Source organism: Gymnoscopelus microlampas (genome assembly GCF_963454915.1).
Source record: "Gymnoscopelus microlampas genome assembly, chromosome: 4".
Lineage (NCBI taxonomy): Eukaryota > Metazoa > Chordata > Actinopteri > Myctophiformes > Myctophidae > Gymnoscopelus > Gymnoscopelus microlampas.
The window spans coordinates 36525002-36551019 of NC_139941.1; the positions used below are offsets into that span (position 1 = coordinate 36525002).

The 26018-nt window shown below is 44.5% G+C and overlaps 1 protein-coding gene across 1 annotated transcript in view; it reads right to left on the bottom strand.

The window, feature by feature from the left end:
- Positions 1–26018, bottom strand: part of arvcfb (ARVCF delta catenin family member b) — a gene marked incomplete at its 5' end in the record, with an annotated part of 313393 nt that overhangs the window by 239841 nt on the left and 47534 nt on the right. Inside the window, one exon of the mRNA XM_084053884.1 lies at positions 19976–20060. The remainder of the gene's footprint in view (positions 1–19975; positions 20061–26018) is intronic.

Here is a 26018-nt window from a genome sequence, read left to right on the forward strand (position 1 = left end):
GTCTAGATATGTCAGTCATGTGATGTCTTCTTTTATTTTCGTGAACCAATCATTTGAAAAGGATGATATAATTCAAAGCTATAGTGATTGATTATTCATAAGCTTGTCCACCTACTCTCACTGACTTAAATGCATTCCATCAAACTTCTGTCTCCAGTTTACCTACCAGTGCTTATAGAACGTGTTCTGTGTGACCCCTACTTGGTTCAAAACTCTTTGGTTGGCTGTGTTTTTTTCCCTCATTTCCAGGAAGTTGATGGGTGGAGTTGTGACCTTGTCACAGATGCAACACACGGTGAGCAGGCTGGGCTCAGGAGGCTATGAATCAGACCTCTCTCCTCCCCTGGACTGCCAACTGATATATTATCATTTGTTTGTCCTTTGTGTAACAGTTTCACATACAGTACATACACCCACTACACACCCTTGCCACTCACACAGACATCGCACACATACTGACCTGCTGACAGATACAATATGATTGTATTTATTTTTGTTTTCATTTACTAATTTACTTACAGACTGTGTGGTCTCCCATTTTTGACACATACTTTTGAGTTTTGAGCCACATACTTTTGAGTTTTGAGCCAGGTTGAAACAAGACACACGCTTATGCAACACACTATATATCTGTACAATCACATGTTTGAATGTCTGTCTGCCTCCCTGCCAACTATGAATGTCTGTCTGCCTTATGTTCACATGGCTTTCCACAAATCCCCTTCAAAGGAATCAATAAGAGAAGTCAGTGCAACCATCCCCAAAAACAACTTATGGAACACAGCAAATCTAGTAGTGTGGGAGAGCTTATTGATGCCAGCGTGCTGAAAACCTCCAGGGGCCAACCTCAGTTGTTTATGTTGTTATTTTGACTCATAGCGTATGCCAGACTCGTAGGATGTACAAGGAGTTACACTATAGTACACACAGTCTGACAGAGGAGATGCTGGGAGATCCATGACTAGAAGGCTGCCAAGCTGAAGTAGCCCTGAAAAAGATATGTGTCTAGGTACGGTATATGGTGTAATGTGTGTACAGTATGTCATTCTTTTTAATTATTAATAATATTAATCCATTAAGACTGGGAACGCATCTGTGTCATTTTAAGATTTCTTTGGCTATTAAAAAATAGCAGATATACAAGATCATAGCTTGTAGATCTAAACGTTTTTGAAAAGTGGTTGATTTTTTTTTAAATCTTTGAACATATATAATGTTTAAAAGCGAACATTTTTAACTCCGATCTGTGCTTCTGGGTGGTCCCTGGAACAACATATTTTGAGATGGGTCCTATGGATGGATGCTATTTGAATTAGCCTCGCGTAGCCAGACTATATCACTGCGTGGATATGAGTCTGGTGCTTCAATGAGGATGTTTTTTTTTTCCCAAGGGGCGGGATCAAAACAATGGCCCTTGACGCAATTGGTTAGACCTACAACCAACTACCAATTACAGTCTCCAATATTCGAATACTGGGCCCTGATTGGTTACCCACGTCTTCTGGAGCAGGAAATGGATTCTCTATGGAGCGGTGCCAGACCCAAAGCGCAGAGTGCAATTTTTTTTTGCACTCGCAGATTCGTCTGGTCCCAGGCTATATTTGAATAGCCAAAGAAATCTTATAATGACACGGATGCGTTCCCGGATTGAATGGGTTCAATGAAATCAGATAAATGATATAGGAACTCTCTTCTCTCTTTGCATTCCTGTTCGCTAGCTAGCCTGGCTCTTTTGCTGAATGGTTAATGCAGCTGCTGGTGTGTTATGGGTCCCGGGTTTATGCCCCACACTGGGCTGACCACTTTGAAGGTTTTGCACTGTGTAAACATTGACGAGGGATGGTGCTTCTCGGATGATGTTACACGAATAGCCAAATATCCATTAAAAACTGTGCAAGCAGTCTATATATTATACGTATACACTTAATAATGCATAGTGTCTGCAGTGGTGGTCAACATTCTAAAGTGCAGTACTACTGAAAGAAATAGCAATAAAATAGCAAAATGGTGATACAAATTGTGATGGCATGTGTACATGCTTTAAATATTTAAACTGTAAAGGACAGTAGCACATTTAGAAACCAGATAAGCTAAACAATCAAGACACAGTCAAACAGAAGTGCATATACTTTATATATTAGTTACAAATATCAATTTCATATTAATGGATAAGGCCTGATAATTAACTTGTTGAAAAGCCTATCAACAGTAACTAAGAAAGTATATACTTTGGTGCATGCTAGGCATGTCCCAAAACCAGACTTATCAAGCAGGGAATACATGTAAAACAACACATATAGCCTAGGCTCTGTATTGAATAAGAAGGTTTAGTTAGGCAACAGAAATGCACTTTTTTCCTATGAAGGCAATCAGACAGGTGCTCGGGCACTTCTTGGCTCCCTTGCGTGTGCCTGCATATTGCTTCTATCATGTAATATGTATACTGTGTCTACAAGTGCAGCAGAGGAGCTTAATACACAGCCAAAATACACCCAGGGCACATGGGAACAGAACACTCCAGACAAGAGGTTTGTGTTCAGCATTCAGTCACAACTGTATAATAGGCACCTGACACTCTTAATCAGAGTGACTTAAAACAAACAAGTACAACCACAGGAAACAAAACAAAACTGTTCCTGGTACACCAACATAACAAACAAACAGACACAAAGTTGTATAAGTGTCAGAACCACAGAGACTCAGTGAAGATCAGGTAAGTGAAGTGGCAGTATAAATATAGATGTAGCCTACTCTCTTGCACAGTCACATGGCAATGCTGTGGTGTTGAATGATGGAGGGAAACGAGAGGAGAGAAAGAAGTAGAGCAAGAGGTGGGATGGAAACAAAACAAGAAGAGAAATGGAGGGGATGGTGAGAATAGGACGGACAGAGGAGATATTATTCAAACAATGTTTAGGTTTGGCTCCTAAATATCATAACTTCAAAATATTGCCTTGTCAGACTTAACCACTTAGTCATTCGTTGAGCGGAGTGCCCCAGGGCTCTATACTAGGTCCCTTCCTTTTTTCCCTCTAAACCAAATTTCTTTCTTTCTTTTCGCCGAAAATAGCCAACCTATTTTCATAGAATGTTTTCACATAGATGTAGTCTGGGTCAGCAGAACAGAAAAGCACTGTGGCCTCCTCAATCAATGGAAAATGAATTAATCGGGGGTATTTAACCTGCATTCGTATCCAATGACTTATAGCGAGAGAAGGTGGAATAATTACCTGACACATGCAGACTCCGTCAGTCACACGCACGTGCGCGCACACACACACACACACACACACACACACACACACACACACACACACACACACACACACACACACACACACACACACACACACACACACACACACACACACACACACACACACACACACACACACACACACACACACACACACACAGACACAATCAGGGTGTCTCACAATCAGGGTGGACTGCTGACAGGTGGGCCTTGTAATCTTAAAAGCGACCCTGGAAAGCCTCTCTGGAGTGCTGTATCTCCAAGACAGCGACAGTACAGTCATACTAATTAACATTCCAGGACATTGTCTCAACTGCCTGAGAATAGAATCAGCTTCCAGCCTTCCACTCACTTCCCCTTCTTCTTTCCTCTAAAACAGCTAAACAGTGAACTGCCCGACTGCCAGTGTGCACAACACACACACACTGGAAAATATTCACAACTTAAACCCTACATACTTCAGTTGAACGGGGTCCCCGAGCCCAGGGGTCCCCTCCTTTTTTACCTCTTCATCAAAACACAGCCAAAAATTGCTTATCTACAAGCTCACACCAATGCGTTCTGCTATTTTGACCACGCTAGTTGTTCAGAGAATCTAGTAGCACAGACCAGGGTACTGGATGGTGCAATAATGATGTAAGCTCCAGGCCTATTTAAAGGGGCTACACCATGAATTAAAAAAATATATATTATATATAAATATTGCCCGCTAATACGTTTTAAACAGGTTGTAAGCCTAAAAAACATCCAGATATTTTTTGTCACAATCTGACTGTCTGTCATTCCAAGCTTTTTCAGCTGCAATACCAAAACGTCCTATTGGGCAGGGGGGAGCTGTGCAAGTGACATCACTTGCACAGCCATTCTGAAATGGCCTGTTCAGACACGCCCATTCAGGAAATCCATGAAATGAGCATGAATGACTGAATGTTAAAAACAAATATTCTTTTGGGTACAAGAGACACTGGGGAGCCCAAAAAATACTAAAAACCTAAAAAAAAATGAAATTCATGGTGTAGCCCCTTTAAGTCTTTGACCGATCGACAGTTCTGTCTGCCAGTCAGCAGTCCCTCTCTAATCCATCTGGGTTCTACTTCCATCCGGGTACTGCGATTGGTTCCATCCTTTCAGCACAGCACCCGTCCCCACCATGATGTTCAAGATAAACTACTCCACATGACAGTGGAGAACCCACCCCAATCACCAACATCTGAGAATAACCAACATCTCCTGAGGTGTTGGTGATTGACCTGAAAATATTTGCTTGTCAGAGCACTGCGTCACGCGAAGCTTGGCCAATCCAATCTGGATGTCATGTTTGTGACATTTGTTGGCCAATCAAGTCCAGTGTTACGTTTGTGACACCCAATCACCTGACCTAACCAATGTCCACCCATAAGCCAATTTTAATAATATTTTCAAATTTTCTTTGATTGTTCGCCTATATGTCTTGCCCAGAATAGGTATACACACACACACACACACACACACACACACACACACACACACACACACACACACACACACACACACACACACACACACACACACACACACACACCACTGACATGATGCAACACTCCAAAACAGACACAAAACACATTCCCTGAGCACCCCCAGTAATAATTAGGAATTAAAAGGAATTTTAATTCCATGAAAAGATTTTAATCAATCAGATTGCACAGTAGATCAAAAGCCTTTTCCCCCTTCCACACACAATTAATTAGCATACTCGTGCTAGCATAAAACAGAATGTTTATCTCAATTCAGTTGGGAGGGCCATTTGAATGGGAGGTGACTAGTTTATTATAGTTGATTAAGAACAAATTATTCTCTTTAATACAGACACACTAATAAATGCTCAATACCTATCCTTTGACACTCACGAAAGCATACATTTGTAGTGTGCCACTTTTTTTCCCGTACTATTGATGAGGCATGGAATTGGATATCTTGGTAATTTAAGGATCTTCGGTTTAAATGTGTCCCTGATTGGATGCCCAGAATGAAAACCAACAATAATTCCCCAGGACTGGAGTCAAGATTCAAGAACCATGCCTTATTGTTCTGATAATGCACAGCAATAAGGAGTCAAGAACCATGCATATTGTTCTGATAATGCACAGAGAGAGTTAAGAACCATGTCTCATGGTTCTGATAATGCACAGAAATATGCACTACCATGGCTCATGATGATGCACTAATACTGTATCTGCATGATTTCTTCATACTACTCTGCTCTGGTGTGTGGTCCCGCACCAGTGAGGCGTAACTAAGGCCTCATTTCCCTCATTTATACCGCTGTAGATCGGCTATTTTCGCACGGCATACCATTTTGTGGCCAAGTATAAATCAGGCTTAAGGTGTGAAGGACAGCCTGTCAAACACATACACACCACCACACATTTCAATATTAGTCATGCTTGCCGTTGTCTGTGCTGGCATGCCAGTCATGCATTCAAATACAGTCTGACCACAGCATAGTAATAATGCACTATGCATAGTTACATGCATAAACATCAGCCTGGGAATGAACATTAATAAGACCAGCCACGCTTACCAATAAGCTACTCATGATGTGATGGTAACTATATATTGTACTGTATTTAGAATGAGTATTATGTAAAAACCTGTCGCTTCAAGAAGAGAATCAAGAATCAAGAAGGGTTTTATTGTCTCCGCCAGGCCGAAAGGCATGGCGAGAGAGTATGTTTTACCCCTTGTCCGTCCGTCCGTCCGTCCGTCCGTCCGTGTGTCCGTCATTCGATCTGTCTGTGTACAGCTAATCTCCGGCACTGTTGGCTTGCTCGCAGCCAAACTGTGCACACACAGTCCCTGGATACCTGGATACCTGGATTTTGTCCAAAAATCCCACAAATCGGTACACAGTATCTCTATAGTCATTAAACGAAACGGGTCTTTCAGATTTCTCATATTCCATCCTGATTGGCTAAAAATGCCTTCCAAAGTTTGCAGGAGTGCACCGTTTTGAACAAAATGCCTCAAATCATGAACACAGCATGCAATTTCCTTGAAATTTTGCACGCACATTCCCATTAGGCCGAGGAAGAACTAACATTTGAAAATTTTCAAATCAGCCTCATGGTGGCGCTATAACAGGCCGATTCGTGTTTTTACCTATAATTGCACCGATCTGTGTAAAACTTTGTATGCACACTCCCTATAGGTCAAGGAAAAACCTTTGACCTGCATTTTTCACATCTGCCTTTTATAGCGCCACCAGGAGGCCGACTTGTGTAAAACACATTTTTTAAAACTACTCCTTCCAATTTTATCCAAATTTCACGCAAATCGGTACACATGATCTCTATAGTCATGTGATCACGACGGATGTGTTTGATTTTTCATATTCCATACTGATTGGCTAAGATTGACATCTAAAGTTTGCATTATTGGCTTGTTTTGAACAAAATTCTGCAAATCATGAACGCACCGTCCAATTGCGCTCAAACTTTGCACGCACATTCACACTATGTTGAGGAACAAATGCCAACCTTTTAACATTGGCCTGTTATAGCGCCACCAACAGGTCTAATTTAGCGAAACACATGTTTTTAACAAAATTTCTCAAATCATGAATGCAGTCAGTGTCCGATTGTCATGCAAGGCCTAAGAAGAAATGGCACCCTTTTCACTTTGGCCTATTATAGCGCCACCAGGAGGCCACAATAGCCTACCTGACCTGGCGGAGACCTGTGCTCCGAGGAGCACTTTTTCTAGTTTGTACTTCTTTCCACCTCCAAGGCCTTAAAAACAAGGCTCCAAACATCCCAAAACAAACTTGTAAGGCTACTTCTTGGCCTCAATTACAAAACCCATCTAACCCCTGATCATTTTGATAGGATTGGATGGCTTAGGGTTGCGGACAGAGTACAGCAACTTGCTATGGGCCTGGTCTTCAAGATATACCACAACATTGGGATCCCCCTGTATTTGTCAAAATACTTCCAAAATGTTAATGATGTCCATGATCACAATACCAGAGGCAGCTCCACTAACCTTGTCCAACCCTTTTTTGGCTCAACAAAGGGAAGTAACTCGTTCTCATGCTATTCATCAAAAATGTGGAACGCCCTACCAAAAGGAGTAAAGGAGTGTAAAACCCTACTCTCTTTCAAAACAGCCCTAAAGATACACCTTCAGGAGGCTGCAATTGGAAAATGGCCCCTGTCTAAGTCCTAACCTAACCTACCCCCCTACCCCCCCCCCCTCTCTCCTTCTCCTTTTGTACATATTTCTCACTCTTCATACCAGTAACCTGTAAACTGATTGTATGACATTCTATAGTAGTTGTGTATATCTGTCTGTCTCTTATATGTCATCATGATTTGTGTGCATGGGGAACTCATTTGAAACAAGCTCAGTGCTTTTATGAGTCTTCCAGTTTAGTAGACCTTGTATTGTGAATTTGTACTTCCATGTACTGTTGTTCTCATGTCTTACTAAATAAAGTACATCAATCAATCAATCAATCAATCAATCCACTATTATGTTAAAACATTTATTTTTAGGTTGCTGTATTATTTCTCCCTTGAGGATCCCAGGATGACGAGCTGTAGGTTGACAGCTAATTGGTATACTTGGTAAACAATGTAAAATAACTCTACTAACTCTCGTTACAGTAAACCAATCACATGGTATATAATGTACCAATACAATGAGAATACATATTGTTTTGAATGAAATAGAATGTGTTTTCATCTCACTAAACAAGTCAGGTGTCACACAAATCATCTGTGCTCTGCGAATGAATAATGCTATCTACTGTACCACACTATACAGAAATCTACAGAGATTGTAGATTAAAATCAGAGAGAAGTTGTTTTTTTTGACGGACATGAGCACAATACCACGGCATGCTAATGTGTTTTCTTATTTGATTTGTTTGAGAATCTGAAGAATCAACAATACCATGATTTTACATATTTTTTGTATGGCTGCTCAAGTAGGAATCAAATCCTTACCCTGGCAGTGTTAGCTACATTTGTAGCTCATTTATGAAAGACACACCGAATAGTCGCTTGCAAACTAGTGGTGCTCTCCAGAGGTGAAATCAGGCAAAGCTGTTATTATCGAGAGCAGAGTTGTAAACACATGCTTAAATACTATACAATCAATTCGGAAGAAAGGAGGCCCTTGGCAGTGAGTCACAAAGCATTTTCAACACTCCCACTAATGAAGCACCCAGTGACAGTGTGTGAATGTATTTCTTTAAAGTGGCAACTTGAGTGGGCAGTACATTCACACACAGCTACCTTAAGGATCAGCTAGAGTAGCTTTTGGTAGGTTGGCGGAACAGGCTGACGTAGATACTATAACTAAATTGTGTTACAGTGGAACTTATTTAGTAAGCAAAAGATTTATCCCTAATGTTTTTATTGATTGATTTATTGATTGAATGCTTTATTAACAGTTTGCACAGAGGTACAGTTATACAATAATGCTAATGCTAAAAGAATAACAAACAAAAAAGCCCTGAGGGCTTGTTTCCATTGTGGTCCTCCTGTGTATTGAATTCATCAAGCTATAAAGCCTAGATATACACTTAAGTCATGCTACTACGGTGTCCCATGCCGAAAATAGCTGATCTACAATTTAAGCTGCATAACAGCTCAGTTTCACCCACACCTCCATCTTACCACTCATTTTTCTCCCTCTCTATGAAACCACACGTGCAATTTTCTACAGAGGTGAATATCTCAATTTTCTTCTGCACGCTAAGCGCTTTTTCCATCCGAATAAAATGTGGGAAATAACACGTTACGATGGAAACCTAACTTGTAATGACAGGAAATGCCAATGACAAGAACGCAAAAGGCTTCATCGTACAACCAGTAATTGGCTAAAAGGATTGGAAAGTCGTTTGTGGGAGGGCTAAAGGCTGGGAGCTGGCTGCCCATTTTGGCAGCCCCCATTCTCAGCTCCTGTCCCATCTACTGTAACTTACCACTGGGGTGTGCCAAGTCAAGTCAAGTAATAAAAGAAGCACACTCTCACTGGCTGTCCATTACCTTATTAGAGTCGTATTCCTCTAGCCCATTAATATACCCTCTGGGCATGAAATGATAAACAGCATGTCTCAAGACAGTTCTAATGCCTTATAAATCACAATGAGTTATAAATAATACGTGTCTGTCTCTAGTTGTGGATGGCGGGGGTGGGGGTGGGGGGAGACGAGGAGTCATTTTGCATACTACATGGTCAAAATGTCACTTGAGGTAACGATTCTCTAGTGAATTGGTTCCAAAATGTAATTGGCAACAGTTTTTTAAGAGTGATTAATTGCAATAAACATCTTCTCAATGTTACATTTGGAAAGCCGGCCATTACAATTCACTGTGCCCAAAGGCGAGGGCACTCACCCAAACACACACACACACACACACACACACACACACACACACACACACACACACACACACACACACACACACACACACACTTTGAAATCAAACTAATTATAGGTGCCAGGAGAAGGGCGATTTTGACAGGGAAAAAGAAGGAGGGTGTTTATTTAGTTTATTATCACTGTGATGAAGCACAATAGTGAAAGAATCAAAACTCGAGGTTACGAATGTAACCCCGGTTTCTTTAGAATTCGGAGTAACATACTCACTATGGGATATCAGCGCCTCCTGGCGATGAACAGAGCTACATACCATAAACTCCCGGGCCATTCATTGGCTGAGAAGGGTATGTCACGTGTCCGGTAACCCGGAACCGGCTTAAAGCCGCTCTCGTGACGTGGCTCATCCTCTTTAACAACCGCTCTCTGCATGCAGATGTACACAAACAGGGGTGTTAGGTGAGTATGTTACTCCGAATTCTAAAGAAACCGGGGTTACATTCGTAACCTCGAGTTTCTTGTCAAATTCTCCGTAACATACTCACTATGGGATACATAAACCCCCCTGGGGCTTATAGCCATACAGAACCCTCCCAGCCCCGCACGCCCCCTAGCCGCAAGGCCCCGCCCCCATGGGCGTGACCTTTGGCCTCACGGGCGCCCCGGCCCCGGGATATTAGGAATAAAGCGAGAGCACTTCGCGTTCTCTTTGGAGGCAAACAAGTCGACCTGTGCCCGACCGAACCTGGTCCAAATCAGGTCCGTCACCCACTGGTCGAGGGACCAATTCTCGTACCGAAGTCTGCCCCTGGACAGCAGGTCCGCCCCGCTGTTCAAGAGACCCGGTACATGCGAAGCTCGTATTGACGCGAGGCGCGAGTGGCACCAATGCGTCAATCTGCACGCCAGGCTGTCCAACACCCGGGAGCGCAAGCCCCCCTGTCTGTTGATATAGCACATGGTCGTGGTGTTGTCTGTCCTGACCATGACATGACAACCGCGGATGCGAGCCTCGAAGTATTTGAGAGCAAGATAGACCGCCATCAGCTCCAGGTAGTTGATGTGGGCCTCCCGTAGACTGAGGTCCCACACTCCCCTGGTCGAGCGGCCCTCGTGAACCGCGCCCCAGCCCGACAAGCTGGCGTCCGTGGTGATGACTTTTCGTGACGTCACAACACCTACACTGACCCCCTCGGACAGAAAAGCTGCTTGTGACCACGGTCTGAGTGCTTCCACGCACCGTGGAGGTACCAAAACCTTCAGAGAACCCATGGTGGACGGGATCCCGAGAGCCAGCATCCACCTCTGGAAAGGTCTCATGTGGAGCCTGCCCAAACGGACCAGGTGTATAGCCGAGGCCATGAGACCTGCCGCTTGCATGCACAACTTGTAGCTGACTTGACGCCCCACTTGAAAGGACCTCACACAGGCCAAAAAGCTGTCTATCCTGTCCTGGGATAGGCGTGCCATGAGCGTGTTTGAGTCCAGTAGGATCCCTATGAAAGTGGTCCGCTGGGACGGGACCAACACGCTCTTCTGGGCGTTGATGGTGAAACCCAGCGACTGCAGGTGGGAGATGGCCACCTTCGTATGTTGCGTCACCTCCTCCCTCGAGCCCGCCGCCAAAAGCCAGTCGTCGATGTAAGTCGACAGACGGATCCCCTGCTGCCTCAGTGGAGCCACAGCCGCGTCGGTGCATTTCACGAACACCCGGGGGCTCAGAGACATTCCAAAAGGGAGGACAGTGTACTCGTACACCCTCCCCTCGAAGCCGAAGCGCAGGAACTTCCTGTGCGGTGGGTAAATCGGGATGTGGAAGTAGGCATCCTTGAGATCGATGCTGGTCCACCAGTCGCCCTGGCGGACCGTCCGCAACAGCGCTGCCGTTGTCAACATTCGAAAGTTGAAAACCGTCAGATATTTGTTGAGACCCTTCAGGTTCAGAATGGGTCGTACACCCCCCCCCTTCTTTTTCACCAGAAAATATTTCGAATAAAAACCCAAACGGTTCTGGTTCGGAAGCACTTCCCTGACAGCGCCTTTGCTCAAGAGGGAGGCCACCTCCTCTCTCAAAGTGTTGGCTGCTGGACCTTTGGCCTGGGAAAACAGCACTTTGTCTGTCATTGGTTTTTTTTTGGAAAATTGCAGCCTGTAACCCTTTTGTATTGTGCGCAACACCCAAGGATTCGGCTTGCATAATTTCCATTGCTCTACACACTGAGCGAGCGGATTGGTCGATGACGTCATCGGCCGCTCGGAATGTGTGTGCGTTGTCATGGGAACCATTGACGCTGCTACTGGTGACAGCGGTGCTAACCCCGAGGGTCCCGCTAGAGACAGTAGGGGTACTAACGGTCTGTCCTGAGGACTCGGCAGAGTCACGTGACTGGACACGGGGACCTTCCCTGACGTCAACATTCGGTTCGTCCGTCGTCGCCGCTCGCCTGTTCCCACGGAAACCAACGGCGCTGACGATTGGACAGGCGGGGCTGTGCGCGTTAGTAACGCTGGCCTGCCTGAGGGACTCGGAGGAGTCACGTGACCGGCCACGGGAAAAATTCCCGACGTCAGAAATAAGCCTACCTCGGCCGTCGTCTCTGCGCGGAGCGTCGACAAAGTTATCCTCTCTGAAGGAGGCGCCCTGTCGTATTCCAGCGGCAGACGAGGCCTTCTGTTTCCATGGAAACCTGTGAGGTGTGACAGCTGAGGGGTCGTCTGTCCTTCCAAAATGGCGGAGACAGAGGTCCGCTCTTTCTGACTCAAGCAACAATGTCCGCGACACCGGAGTTCGGGTGACCCGGACATTGTGGGCTCATGGGATGATGACACTGATCCATTGCATGCACAGATGTTATCCCAGCAATGTCTGCCGCACCGGAATTCGGGCGCCGCAGACATTGTGGGCTTATTGGATAACAACATTGATTCATTGCATGCACAGAGGTTACCCCAGCAATGTCTGAAACACCGGGGTTCGGGCGATCCAGACATTGTGGGTTTATGTAATGAGAGCGTTGGGGCAGAGATGTCTCGGGAACGGGGACACCACTGCTCCTCTGCTCTAGGCCACGTGAAATAATGAGCGGGTTTGTAGCATTCAGCACATTTATTTTCTCCAGAAAAAAGGGTTTTACATAAACCGTGTTTTGAACACACATGTTTAGAACACACACATCTTTTTGCACACAAAAGTCCACATTTTGCACACAAAGTTTTTTCGCGCTCGTGGAGCCGTCCACGACTCTGTCCACCGAGGCCTGTAAAGCCACTGTCCTCTTCCCCAGCATGAACGGCCGAGGGGGGGGCTGAGCCGGTCTGTGCACCGGCGATAGAGTGTCACTTACCCCGCCCGCCACGGCGAGGCTTCCCGCTGTCGCGACGTGGAGGCCTGTTGGTGTTGGGTGCGGGTTGTTGGCGAGGTGGAGGTCTGGCCCGCCTGTTCCCTACCTCGCGAGCACCTTCCTTTGAGCTCGGCCGAGCTGAGGAGGAGGACCGGGAGGTGTTGGCCTGTCCACGGCGGGAAGAGGAGGAACGTCCTCTGGCCACTGGCCTTTCGTTGCGGGGCCGGGAAGATGGTGGGGGGGCTGGTTCCAGCACGCCGGCCGCTGCTTCCCGCTGTGCCTTCCTGGACTCCGTCGAGACGCGGAGGAACTCTGAGGCGCCCGCAAACAGATTATCTGGACATAAAGGGAGCGCCATAACGCTCTTTTTTGCATCGGTCACTTCTGCTCGAAACTCAGTGAGCTCGAGCCACCGAGCCCGTTCAATCGCTGCGCTGTCCGCCATGGATTTTCCGGTCCATGCTGTAGCGTGGCGAGTCACTTTTATGGTGAGCTGCTGAAGGGCTTCCAGCTCCTCAGCGTCCTCGCCCCACTTCTCCTTCAGCTCGGCCAGGCGCCGCGCGGTCGAGCCCTGGAGGATGGCCACCATGTTTAGCGCGCGAGCCGCCAGCGCCGATGATTTGTAGGCTTTTTTCACCGCCACGGAAAGTGCTTTTTCCTTCGGCACGGTGAAATGAGGCTCAGGGGTGAGGGCCACTGCCTGTCGCTGGTCCACAATGCCCTGGGCCAACACGCGGTCCATGGGGGGGCAGGCGATCAGACCCATCGTGGGAGCTCCCACTACGTCGAGAGGAAAACCCAGCCTCGTAGGCTCGGAGTGGTTCGCCCAGGTGGACATGAGGACCCTCGCGAAGCCTTTGGCGGGCGGAACCTTCCTGGACCTGGGCGTGCGCTCGTCTTGTTGGGTCAGACCCTGGTACTCGTCATCAGGAGCGCTGGAGGATGCTCGCTCCTCCAGCGGACGTTCGAGGCCACATCTGGCTAAAGCCCTGTCAATAATGGCTGAAACTGGTTCCTCGCGCTTGGCGGGGTCGGATTCCAGTTCCTGCGCGGCCGGCCAGCTAGGCGCCAGGATACTGCCTGAAGACTCCATGTCGCCGTCCCGACGTGGAGTGGAGACGGCGGCCTCCTCGGGAGCCTCCTGGTAGGAGGGTAGTTCGCCCTCCTCCTCCCCCTCCTCCATGCTACGAGCGTCGTCGTCGTCGGAGTCCTCGCTGAGGTTTGCCGACGCACCGCTGTCCCGGTACGCCTGCTGTAGCAGCGGAGTCGACGGCTGGGAGGAGGGGGAGGAAGGGCCGCTGGTTGGCTGTACCTGAGTGGACCCCCCAGGCACAGCATTCGCGGCCGCTGTCGCGCTGCGTAGCACGGCTGGTGTAGCAGGCTGGTGCTGCGGGCGGCTGCTTGCGCCGCTCTGGAGCCCCGGAGCTGCTGGAGGACCCATGGTGACGCTGGGACGCACGAGGATGCCTGCACCGCTCACATTCCCCGGGCCGGAGTCGGTTGTAACCCTGGTCGGGGACGGGGCGTCGCCTCTCCCCTCATGGAACTCTTGCGCCCTGGCTAGGCGGCAGTCGAGATGGAGCCTTGAGAAGAGGGCGCAGTCCTCACAGCGTCCCTGTGCCTTCGGATAATGCCTCGCTGCATAGGCATGGTGTAGGCCGAGGCAGGCGATGCAGAAGCCATGGGGGTCATCTCCGGCAATGAGACGACGGCAGACCTGCAAACCGCAGGCGCGTGGAGTCTCCATCGTTGGTGCTAGCGTCGAGTGGAGAAAAGCTAACGCTAAGCTAGTTAGCCTGTAGCTAGGCTAAAAGCCGGCCGGCTTGTCACCGTGCTAGCACGTGGAAAATTTTTTGAGAGAAAAGCTTGGAAAGTAGAAGATAGAGCCGCGGGAGCGGAACGAGAAATAACTTTTTTTTTTTTTTTTTTTACACACGGAGGAAACCCGTAGGTTGGTACAGGTACCACCTTGGTGGGCTAGAGTTGTATTCTGTCCGTTTTTAAGGTAAATTCAAAAGATATCGTTCTGGTATGTCTGTTAAGCTGTATTCATCTGCCATGCAGAGAAGCGAAAAAGAGGATGAGCCACGTCACGAGAGCGGCTTTAAGCCGGTTCCGGGTTACCGGACACGTGACATACCCTTCTCAGCCAATGAATGGCCCGGGAGTTTATGGTATGTAGCTCTGTTCATCGCCAGGAGGCGCTGATATCCCATAGTGAGTATGTTACGGAGAATTTGACAAGAAACCTCTAGATAGAAAAGGGGTGGGGACGTGAGGTAGAGAAGGAGAAAGCGAAAGAGGGAGTAAGGAGAAAATGAAATGTTATTGAGTTAACCAAGCATCCAGTAGGCCTATACCTGGGGAATGTGGTCCTAAGAGACGAACCCAACCCATGGCTCTTTGCTTGGGCTGGCTTATCATCTTCAAGACATTCAGTATCACTGTCATGGAAAAGTAACCAGTTTTAAAGTTGCTGAACTTATTGGGAACCATTTTCGTTTTCCAAGTGAATGACAACTAAGCCTTGGCGTTGACAGGTCGTTTTCGTACACACATGTAGTAGCCTACACATGCACATGCACCACAACTGTCCGATTGGCACCTTGCCAGTAGATTAATATGCGCTCTCAAATTATTTAAATGGCCTGTCATAGTGAGGCTCCTGAGGGTTAATTAAAACCATGGTATTTTAGAGAGTCTAGGATTTAAGGTTAAGGTGACCTTGATTTGGGAGAAGAGGCTCTGGGATGGATAAAAAGCATACTGCCATAATGTTGGTATAAGCTCTTCCATGACTAGAATTTACCCGGAAGGTCTAGAAGTTCCTCCAAATGCTAACCTTCAAATCCTGTACTTGCAGGTCCAATGAGGGCAGATGAGTAAGAACTACATGACTGTGGGACACGCTATTTGAAGTTTTACTCTTGGAGTGCTGCTTATAAAAAGGTCACACTGAATATATGATGAAAGAGAAAAATCTGCCCAGGAAAGGCATTCAATATTATTTCTTGAACCCTATAGCGTCCCATATTCTGGGGTAGAACATTCTGTGAAAATAGCCGATCTACAATTTCTCTTCTATTTTGTAGATAGTCTATTTTCCGCAAAGAGCCTAGTGTGTCCCTGGGGGACTTACTCCGTTCAACAAAGTATATACTGTAGGGTGTAAGTGGTTTACGGACATAGTGTATGGTTAAAGAAACTCTAAAGAAGAACTGAACTGAACTGAAAATAGAGATACTTTTGATTAAAAAGACATGACATGAAGTTTTCAAAAAAGTACTGAAATGCCCCCCCCCCCCCCCCCCAGTGTTTTTCGGGAGATGCAGTCTATCTGCTGAGAACAATCACAATAAAAGACAAATTTCTACTCACCAACCTCAATAATCCATAACAAAAAGAAAGGCCGAGTAGCGATATAAAGTTGAGGCAAATAAGACAACAAAGTTTTTGCTGTGACCCTGCTCTCACAGACAGCTGGCCTGGCTTACAAAAGATGAGACAATAAAGATGAATGAGGAGCCAAACAAAAGATTTATTTTTCTAATAATCGAATGAAGTGAGCTGGAAACTGTGGGGGAAGTGATCTGTTTCAGAGGCATGAAGTGGTTTATGACTGAATGTTCATGAGAACTCTGCGATATATACACCCCTATTATTACCCCAGCATCTTTGTATGGCGATATGAATTCTGCAGTATGAAACTTGTGTCCTAGTGTTACCCAGGCCTGAGGTGTCTTTGGCGTCAGATTGCTTGTCTCTATGGCCCAGAGGCCCAAAAGACACAGTTAGTGGGAGAGATGTCCAATGAATTTTTCAGTGTGTGTATACAGTATTTTGGTTGTTACGACTTTGTATTATGATGTACTGTGTGGGCTCGCTATAATCCAACTTACTGTTTGGGGAAAATAAGGCCTTTTTAAAAAAACATGGAAAAAGAAAATATTTGCCAAACATTGTGGGGACGATTCTTTAAAGATGACGGTAAGAATGTACAGTTCACATAGACACATGGCATGGCAGTGTGTGAAGTGTATGTCACTGAATGTAGGGAGAGCCTTCCTTGGTCATTGCTTTTGATGTCATGCGTTATTTTTAGTATGTTGTCCATTATGAAGCATATATCATTTATAGATGTTCCATCTGGCACAAAAAAACGTAACATAATAATATGGTGCTCGGGTGGTGCAGTGGTAAAGTCCCTGCACACCAGGAGGTTGTGGGTTCGAATCCATCGTGGTGCATCCGGCTTTGTCTGGTGTCTACACGAACACAACTGGCACGTGTTCGGGGGAGGGAAGCTGGGCGGGGAGGGTGATATTGGTCATTAAGTGTACTCCTACGGGCTGGGGCGGCGCCTGTCAGCGGGGAGCGCTGGGCAGGAGCAGTGGGACGAAGGCCCTACGCTCCTCACTGGCAGGCGAGTCAGTAGGATGCAACAGCAGTGACAACACAGGAATGTGTGTGGGGAGGAATCAATTGGCACGACGACTACATTCGGGAGAAAAGTGGTAAAAAAAAATAATTGGCTACTCTAAATTTATAATAAAAACTTTATACTTTAATATTTGAAGAGTGGGATATAGGGGAACATTTATAGGTAGAAGGGTGTAATGGCAATAGGAATCAACATCACTTTGATACAACTACCTCTCAGTATAATAGAACAGTTCAATTGGAGTTAAAGCACAGAGAAGGGACTTTATTCACCAAACCAGAATGTGTTCAGTAACCACGTGTCAGAACTTGGCTATCTATGTGTGATTCTCTTTTTCTCTGCAGGTCTTTAAATCTCTCTTCTACATGGAGCCTTAAAGCTGATTTCTCATCCTGGGCCAGGTTATAACTCCTGGGCCGAGATACGCAGATGCAGCCCTGTTTGATGTACGGCCCTCCCCAGGAACAGCCAGAACAATATGTCAGCACCATTAAACAAAAGTATAAGGCCAAGAAAGAAAAAAAGAAAGAAAGTGAAGAAGGAAAAAAACTATTCAGCTTGAGCCAAGTTACGCAAATGACCAGAAACAAGAATTAACCTAGTGAGCAACAGAAAAACGTTGTGACTCCAGTGTTCCAATAAATCACTGGATAATAGAGGTTCCAGAATTGTTGGGCAATGAAATTGGTAGCTTCCAGAAACAGGTTCAACTTCAGTTTACAGATCCTAGGCAACCCGCTTCAAAGCATGAAACGTTTGCAAGGTGGCAACAAAACTGTTCCTCTACGTCTTTGAAATAACTAAAGTACTTGGAATGCAGTGAAAACAAGGCAATTTTTCAAAACCGGAAATATGTTATAGTTGTTGTTGTTGTTGCTGTTGTTGAGATGGGTGAAAGTGTCAATGTCAACATTGAAAATGTATGTTGCATGTTGACAGGACACAAAAAAAAACAGGTAAGTGTATCACCCCCTTAAGGCATATCAAAATCAGATTATCAGGTAATTGAGTGTGTGCATGGATCTGTTTCATACCAGTCCAGTTAATAGCATTTACTGAGGATTTGACAGATGAGTACACCCTCAGTAGTAGCCGATGAATCCAAACAGCTTGTCCCACATTATTCTCAGCAGAGAACCAGTAGCATCCATAGCCTCTTTTTTTTTTGCCAGAAACAGTAGTAGCTATTTGGTATGGCCATAACTAATGCATTCCCCTCTATTGATTGAAGCAGTTGGCAGTCACATAGGTAATGAGTCAAAGCTAGTAGGGGGCTGTCACACACTCAGTGGTAGCCGATGAATCCAAACAGCTTGTCCCACATTATCCTCAGTGCAGAACCACTAGCATCCATAGCCTTTTTGTCAAAAACAGTAACAGCTATTTTGTATGGTCATAACTAATCAATTGCCCTCCATTGATTGAAACAGTTGATATACTTATACTGTAGGTCAGTGGCGTGCACAGACATTTTGAGGGGCAGGTGCTCAAGTAAATTATACTTTTTTTTGTTTACTTGGTCTGCTCTTTTTTCCCTCTACACCTATACCTCTTTGCCAAAAATAGCCGATCTACGAGGCGTTGTGGGCTTGTAGATCTGCTATTTTTGGTTAAAGTTCTCCTCATAAAAGGGATGCTAGGTTTTGAGTGGTTATGGTAAAAAGAAAAATCATATCACATAAAGATTTGGCGGACCCCCTGTAGTAACTCTGAGGACCCCCTAGGGGTCTCGGACCCCTGAAAACGGGCAAAAGGGCACTTCCGGTCAAGAGGGCAAAGGGCAGGTGCTCTAGCACCACCTAGAGTCTATCTGTGCACGTCCCTGCTGTAGGTTATGAGTCAAAGCTAGTATAGGGGCCTGTGACACAATGTTTGGAGTTGTTACTAATGGTTGTGAAGAACACAACATGATGGTGTGTTCTGGTGACACAGTGGTGTGAAGGAGTAGTAATAGAAGGAGACATGATCATGTTAGCAGCCTTTCCTCCCTGGAAGCTAAAAGCACAAGTATTTCTGTACTCAGTGTTGATAGATCAGGGTCCTCCCGGATGGAATCAACAGCTCTGTCTCATTTGCAAGGAAGTGTCCTAGTTAGGTTGTATTTTTAGGAAATATGGTAGCTTAGGACTGTGTCATGACAGTAGGAAGCATATTATTTATAAATAAATACATAAATCGATAAATAAATCGATAAACAAATCGATAAATATATCGACAAATACCAATATCCTCTGCTCTGCTAACATTCTGTGATTCTTATTCCAAACTACTGTAACTATAAGCCCATCTTTCTTGGTTGCTGATTAAGCATCCAAAATATCTTCCATTATATTATAATAATCTAAGATAATGTAAGTTAAATTAAACTAAACTAAGCAATTTCTCAATGGCAACTGACCCCGTGAGTTTACCATGTCAAATGCATAGCCTAATCGAATTCCATGCTAAACACCAGAAGATTGACAGCTGTGTGTGTGCAGTCAGATGCTCCAGCTGTCAGCTGTACATAATGCCATTGGTTCTAGTAAGTCAGTAAAAGCATACATGAAAGCAATACTAAAATAACTCACCTTTGGCTGAAGAGAAAGACCCATAAAACTGTCAGGACCGGTTGACATTTATCAGACGAGAGCCACGACACCTGCACCTCTACACCTGAAATAGAAAGAGAGGGAGCCTTTAATTGGATTGGATTTAAGATTTTATTCTAAGAGTAACCCAAAATAATTACAAAGTAAAATGACATGGAGAGAGGGTGAGAGGGGGAGCAGGGGGAGAGGGAGGAAGCGCGAGAGGGAGGAAAGAGAGCATAAAAAAATAAATAATAATACATCAAACTTATATAGCAAATATTTTCATGTGTATTGTTATTAATTCTGTAACTGTGCGCTGCACACACGATGAGGACATTATGTTATATATAGACAAATATGGAATAGCTGTTTGTGAGTCATACCAGCATATATGCCTTTGCTATTGCAGCAATGCTATTGGCAATTGAGTAAGCTAGTAAAGTTGCTCAACTGTAACAAGCAGACTGTCCTTATGCCCCATTTCGTTCATTGCCTTTCAGGTGGTGTCTTCACGAGTCACAACTGACGTGCTCCTGTATTGTATTTTAATATCCTCTCTATAATTATTGTCTATTGGGAGCATGTACTGTATTGTATTTTAAGCATTGCCACTAACCAAATTTTCCAATAAAGGCGTTAATTGGAACAAACTACACAACAGCATCTGGTTCCAAGTGGTCTAAATGCAGCCAGTGAGCACTAGACTATGTCTAAGCTGCACAATGTTCAGAATGTAATTCAAGCAATTTCAACTGAATCTGAACAATTATCATTGTCTGCTGGTCCAATGTACTGCTACAATTGTACCTTGCTGCCCACTCCCTGTTGACACTTTGATTTTGAATCCTGAATGTACTGTACAGTATATAGCATATATTGAGTATGATCTATAGCTATTGCATTGCCCTATACATTGTACTACATGTGAGGACCTGGCCTCGTCTGTGACATCCCCTCCGGCCACTGTTATAGCTCCGGGATGAGGTCAAGCCGTGTTAAGATCCGGCTTACCGAGACTACTGTTACATGTTTACCATGTTCAGACAAAGGTACGATTTGGCCATTTTTGCCAGCCCTGCCTTCAGCCGGATCTGAACGGGACCTCATCCCGCACCAATAGAGCAGGGGGAGGTCACAGACCTATATAGTGAGGACCTAGTATTGCAGTTATGTACATACAGCATGTTGCCGAGTACTGATATTCTGCTCCAATGTCATCAAGACAAAAGCCATACAGCAAACGATATTTGGCATACTTTAACCGTGATTCTGACAGGCCTGCAAAAACAGTTGCAGGTTGTTGTTTTTTTGGCATCTTCTGGCAATAGTGTGCGTAAACCAACGTGGAGAGATGAGGTGAAGTACCCGATGAAAGATGTCCTGTAAAAGGCTGTGGGTAATATATGTGAACTGCCGTTTTATGGGATGAGAGGGAGACAAGATGCCAGCTGTGATAGGACAGGAATTCCAGTGAAGAATCAATCTCTCTCTCTCTCTCTCTCTCACTCTATCTCTCTCTCTCTCTCTCTCTCTCTCTCTCTCTATATATATATATATATATATATATATATATATATATATATATATATAAATATATATATAAAATCTCCCAACTCATTCCCCATCTTTCCCTCTCCTCTTCCCCTCTCATCCTTTACCCCAATCCTACCCTTCCTGACTCTCCGTTTCCCTCTATTTTCCACACTTCTCTCTCTCTCTCGTTCCCTTCCCTGTCTGTTGACTCACCCCTCCATGTCCCTCCCTGGCTCACTTGCTTACGCTGCTTATGTGGGCGGGGCTCAGGGGCATAACTCCCTACAAGCAGTGTTGCCAGATTTTTTTAGACAGAAACAAGCAGCCAGGTCTGGGAAAACAACTAGGCCACATGAGCACGCGCAAGTGCACGCACACACAAACACACACACACACACACACACACACACACACACACACACACACACACACACACACACACACACACACACACACACACACACACACACACACACGGCTGTTTGAGAAAAGTTGTAGATTTGCTATTTTCAAAACAATCTTGAAAGAAATTGAAAAATGTGGAATGTATCTGAAACATTTTAACAAAACAAATCTTGTATTGGGTGCCTGGAACAAAATATTTTCAGGTGGGGGTCCGCTGACAAATATATATTAATTTGGGGGTGCTTGACATGAAAACATTTGAGAACCACTGGTTTAAACAACATTAGGAAGCAAGGCCAAATAAGCAATTACACTTTAGAAACAAGCCCAAATAAACCTCAACCCACAACTAGCAATATTTAGAAGCGTCTTTACAGAAAAACAAGCCCAAAGACGCTTATAATAAGTGGACATGGCAACGCTGCATCAAGAGGTCTCACACGCGCAGAGATCATCCGGGGACACCCCAGATATCACATCTGTTCGTCTTTCATCCAATTAAATCTCGGCTCCTGCTTCAGAGGGAAAGAGTCATATTTTTTCCCACTATTTCTCTTTTTATTCTATCCATCTCTAAATGTTTTAATTCCCTTCTTTGGTGACAGATACAATATAACATTTTTGTGCTGCACTACAGTGAAAGCAATGCACGCGCTGGAACTCATTTGCAGCAACTAGCACAAAAAAAGCCAGCCTAGCTTGTTTAAAAATGTGATGACATTTACAATTCCGGTGAGGCCCGTAAAGGCAAACTGAGAAGCACGTTGTGGTAAAGTTAGCCTCATTCCCTGGTACATCTCATACTACAGTATGTTTCACGCAACACCATTACTGTTAGGGCTCTTTTTCCTTAACAAATGGCAGAGATTATAATGCAATGAAAATAACACGAAACTATTCTACAGAACAAGCAAACACAGCAAAAACTTTCCTTTCAAGAGCCCTGAGGGGCATCTTAGCTGAAACGACAGCATCTTCCTTGGTCATTCCAGCCACCTGCATGTCCCTTCTCACCACCAGCAGTGTAAGAAGTACTCACATTTTTTACTTGTTAGAAATACTCTGCTACAAGTAAAAGTCAGATATTAAAAATTTACTTGAGTTAAAGTACAACAGTATTGGTATCAAAATGTACTCAAACTAAGTACCAAAAGTAAAAGTACTCATTACGCAAAATGTCCAATTTCACATTTTCAAATGTATACAAATCCTTTGAAAATAGCAGATCTACAAGCTCACTACGCGTTGTGAGCTTATAGATCGGCTATTTTCAAATAGCCAAACATAGGGCAGTTAATGTGTGTTTTGTAATAATCTACAAAGTAACTAGTAACTAAAGTCTTCTAATAATTGTAGTGGAGTAAAAATGTAAATGTACTTAGTTACTTTCCACCAGTGCTCACCACATCCATAAACCTCCTCTTTGGCCTCCTGCTTTTCTTCTTGCCTGGTGTCATGATTGACGCCATGTTCCTATTTCTTGCTCACACAAACTAACATCACAGATGCGCGCACATTCATATCAAGGGCCCAGCATCCGCCGTTGAAATTGAGTCTATATAGGAAGTGACAGTTCATATGAATGGCCTGTAGTTTCGCTGTTTTACCCCAGCTGGTGTCTGGGGTAAAACCCCATATATAACTCTCAATGCAGTGGGTTTTTGCCGAACTTTAGACTTGATTTTATTGCCTTAATAAATATTGTCATAAATACTATATGCTTTCAGTCACTAGTTTAAAGTCTTCTTTCAATCACCATGATACTGTATGCGTTTTGGTAAATTATGGTCCCATTTATTTAAAAATTGATGATAAAGTAGGGTATGATCTAGGAGGGGCATGGATACCTTGTGATGCTTTGATTGACAAGCTACACCACCAATAGCATTCATTCCCCACCCCCGCTCTGGTCCCAACCAATAGCATTCATTTCCGGTTGCTGAGGATATGACGCGATATAGAAAGATGGCGGATTCATAAAAACATATAGTAATATAATATCAACAAATGAGAAGACTCACAGACGGAAGCAGTCAGTGAACAGCACGGTCCAGGATAAGACAGGCGTTCTATTCATTATTACTTCTTTACATAAACAGAACTTCCTGACAGAATGATCACCTCTACTGCACCATGCTACTTGAATGCAAGCAGTTATACAATGTGGGGTGTATAGTATTTGGGGTGATGCTGATGCTATGTATATTCTACTGTCTGTAATATGTCTTGACCTGGCCCATTGTTCTCCGTTTGAGGTCCTGTTGACCTCACACAGTTGACCATAAGTGTCAGTATGTATGACACGTTATGTTTCTCTCTGCGTGAATGTCACCAAGACACATTACTGTATGTTTATTGTACTGCAATAAATGTAATTCCTATAAGTGAAATTTCACATAAATGTAAAGGTACAGTAGCCCTGCACTACCTTGCTATTCACCACTTAATCAGAAACTCGATAAAACAAATCGCTGTTGGGAGCAATCTACAAAATCGGATCTAAGTACACAACACATAAATTCTCCCATGCTGCATGAATTTCTTTAATTTATTCATACATTAAACAACAGCAATCTCACCAGTATGCCAGAGAACAAAAATCACTTATTCACAATATTTCTTCCATAAATACAACCAGCACAAACCTGCAAGCAATTATCTGGTCACCTGCTGAGAATGGGTCGAGGTGGCGAGGGCTCAGAGTCATGTCAGTCCTCAGGGAGAAAATGGGGGAGTAATGAATGCAGGACTAAAATGCACCCTGGCTGCAGAGTTAAGTTGGCAGTGTCACATTCACACAACCATAAATCAAATCTACGTGCTTTGCTGATATTACTGACAGCATTTTTCAGAGCAAGCACACAGCTCTCGCTCAGCAAACCCTATCTAAATAAATAGTATATAGGCCTAACAAACATGCTGCCTTGAAATGGTGGTTGATTGACCGTTTTAATCTTTATTTATCCAGGGAAGGACTTTCTGAGCATACACTTACATGGGTCTTTTTCAGCACTGCTTTGCCTCACATTCACACAATCAAACAAGCACAGCTGGGAGCTCGCCGGTGTATTATATCCAGTCCTACTACTACGACACAGATCGTGGCCCCCAAGGGGAGAGGAGTGGCAACTGGAAAGGATAAACTTTAATAAAAAATATAGCTGCAAGCAGCGATAATACGGGGCCAGTGAATAGAGAGAGAGAGAGACATGGAAACGGAATAGATTGAAGAGAGAGAGAGTGACATGGAAACAATAGATTGATGAGAGAGAGAGAGAGAGAGAGATGGAAACATAATGGTTTGATTGGACATCTCAACCTACTGCCATTAACAGGATTCGAACTCTCAACCTTCAGACTAATAGGCTGCAACACTGCCTATAGTGCTATAGCTTTGTCCAGGCTGATATTGTCTGTTGAAGATCATAAACTCTTGCCTTCTTTCATGAACCAAGCCCCTGTTTCACTAACACTAAGATCACTCGTTCACAAACCATTTACCAATGAAGAAATTGTACATCTCCTCAGAACCAAAACTAGTGAAAGTAGCCGATCTACAAGCTCACAAACCATGAAAAGTTGTGAGATTGTAGATCAGCTATTTTCAGATAAAGTATGTCATACGTTGAAAAAACGTACTCTCAAATAAGCATTTCAGGTTATCTTTACCATTTGCACATGTATTCATTGATACAGTCATGTTGTTTGCGATTCAACTTAAATTAAGTCTGCATCAAGTGAGGCTTGAACTGGCGACCTTGAGATTGTGAGGCATTCATTTAAGGGAGACGCCATTGGCCCAACAGACAAGTAACCGTGAAAAAGGAGATCACACAGATGATACAGTTTCACGCAAATAGCTGAAAAATCCTGGGTTTAAGTGTTTTTCAAACTCCTCAAAATTGCGGACAATCTAAGGGCGGAGCTTAATGGTCAAATCGATACGTGTGTTCCTCATGAGTCAAGGCACATGTGTAAGCAAGTTTCACGACTTTCGGCCAAACGAGGCATGACTTATGCCTGTTTAAAGTCTGCCTTTTCAAAAAATTGCTATAGCGCCCCCTTTTGGCCAATTGGAGTGAGATTGGTTTCAGTGATATTT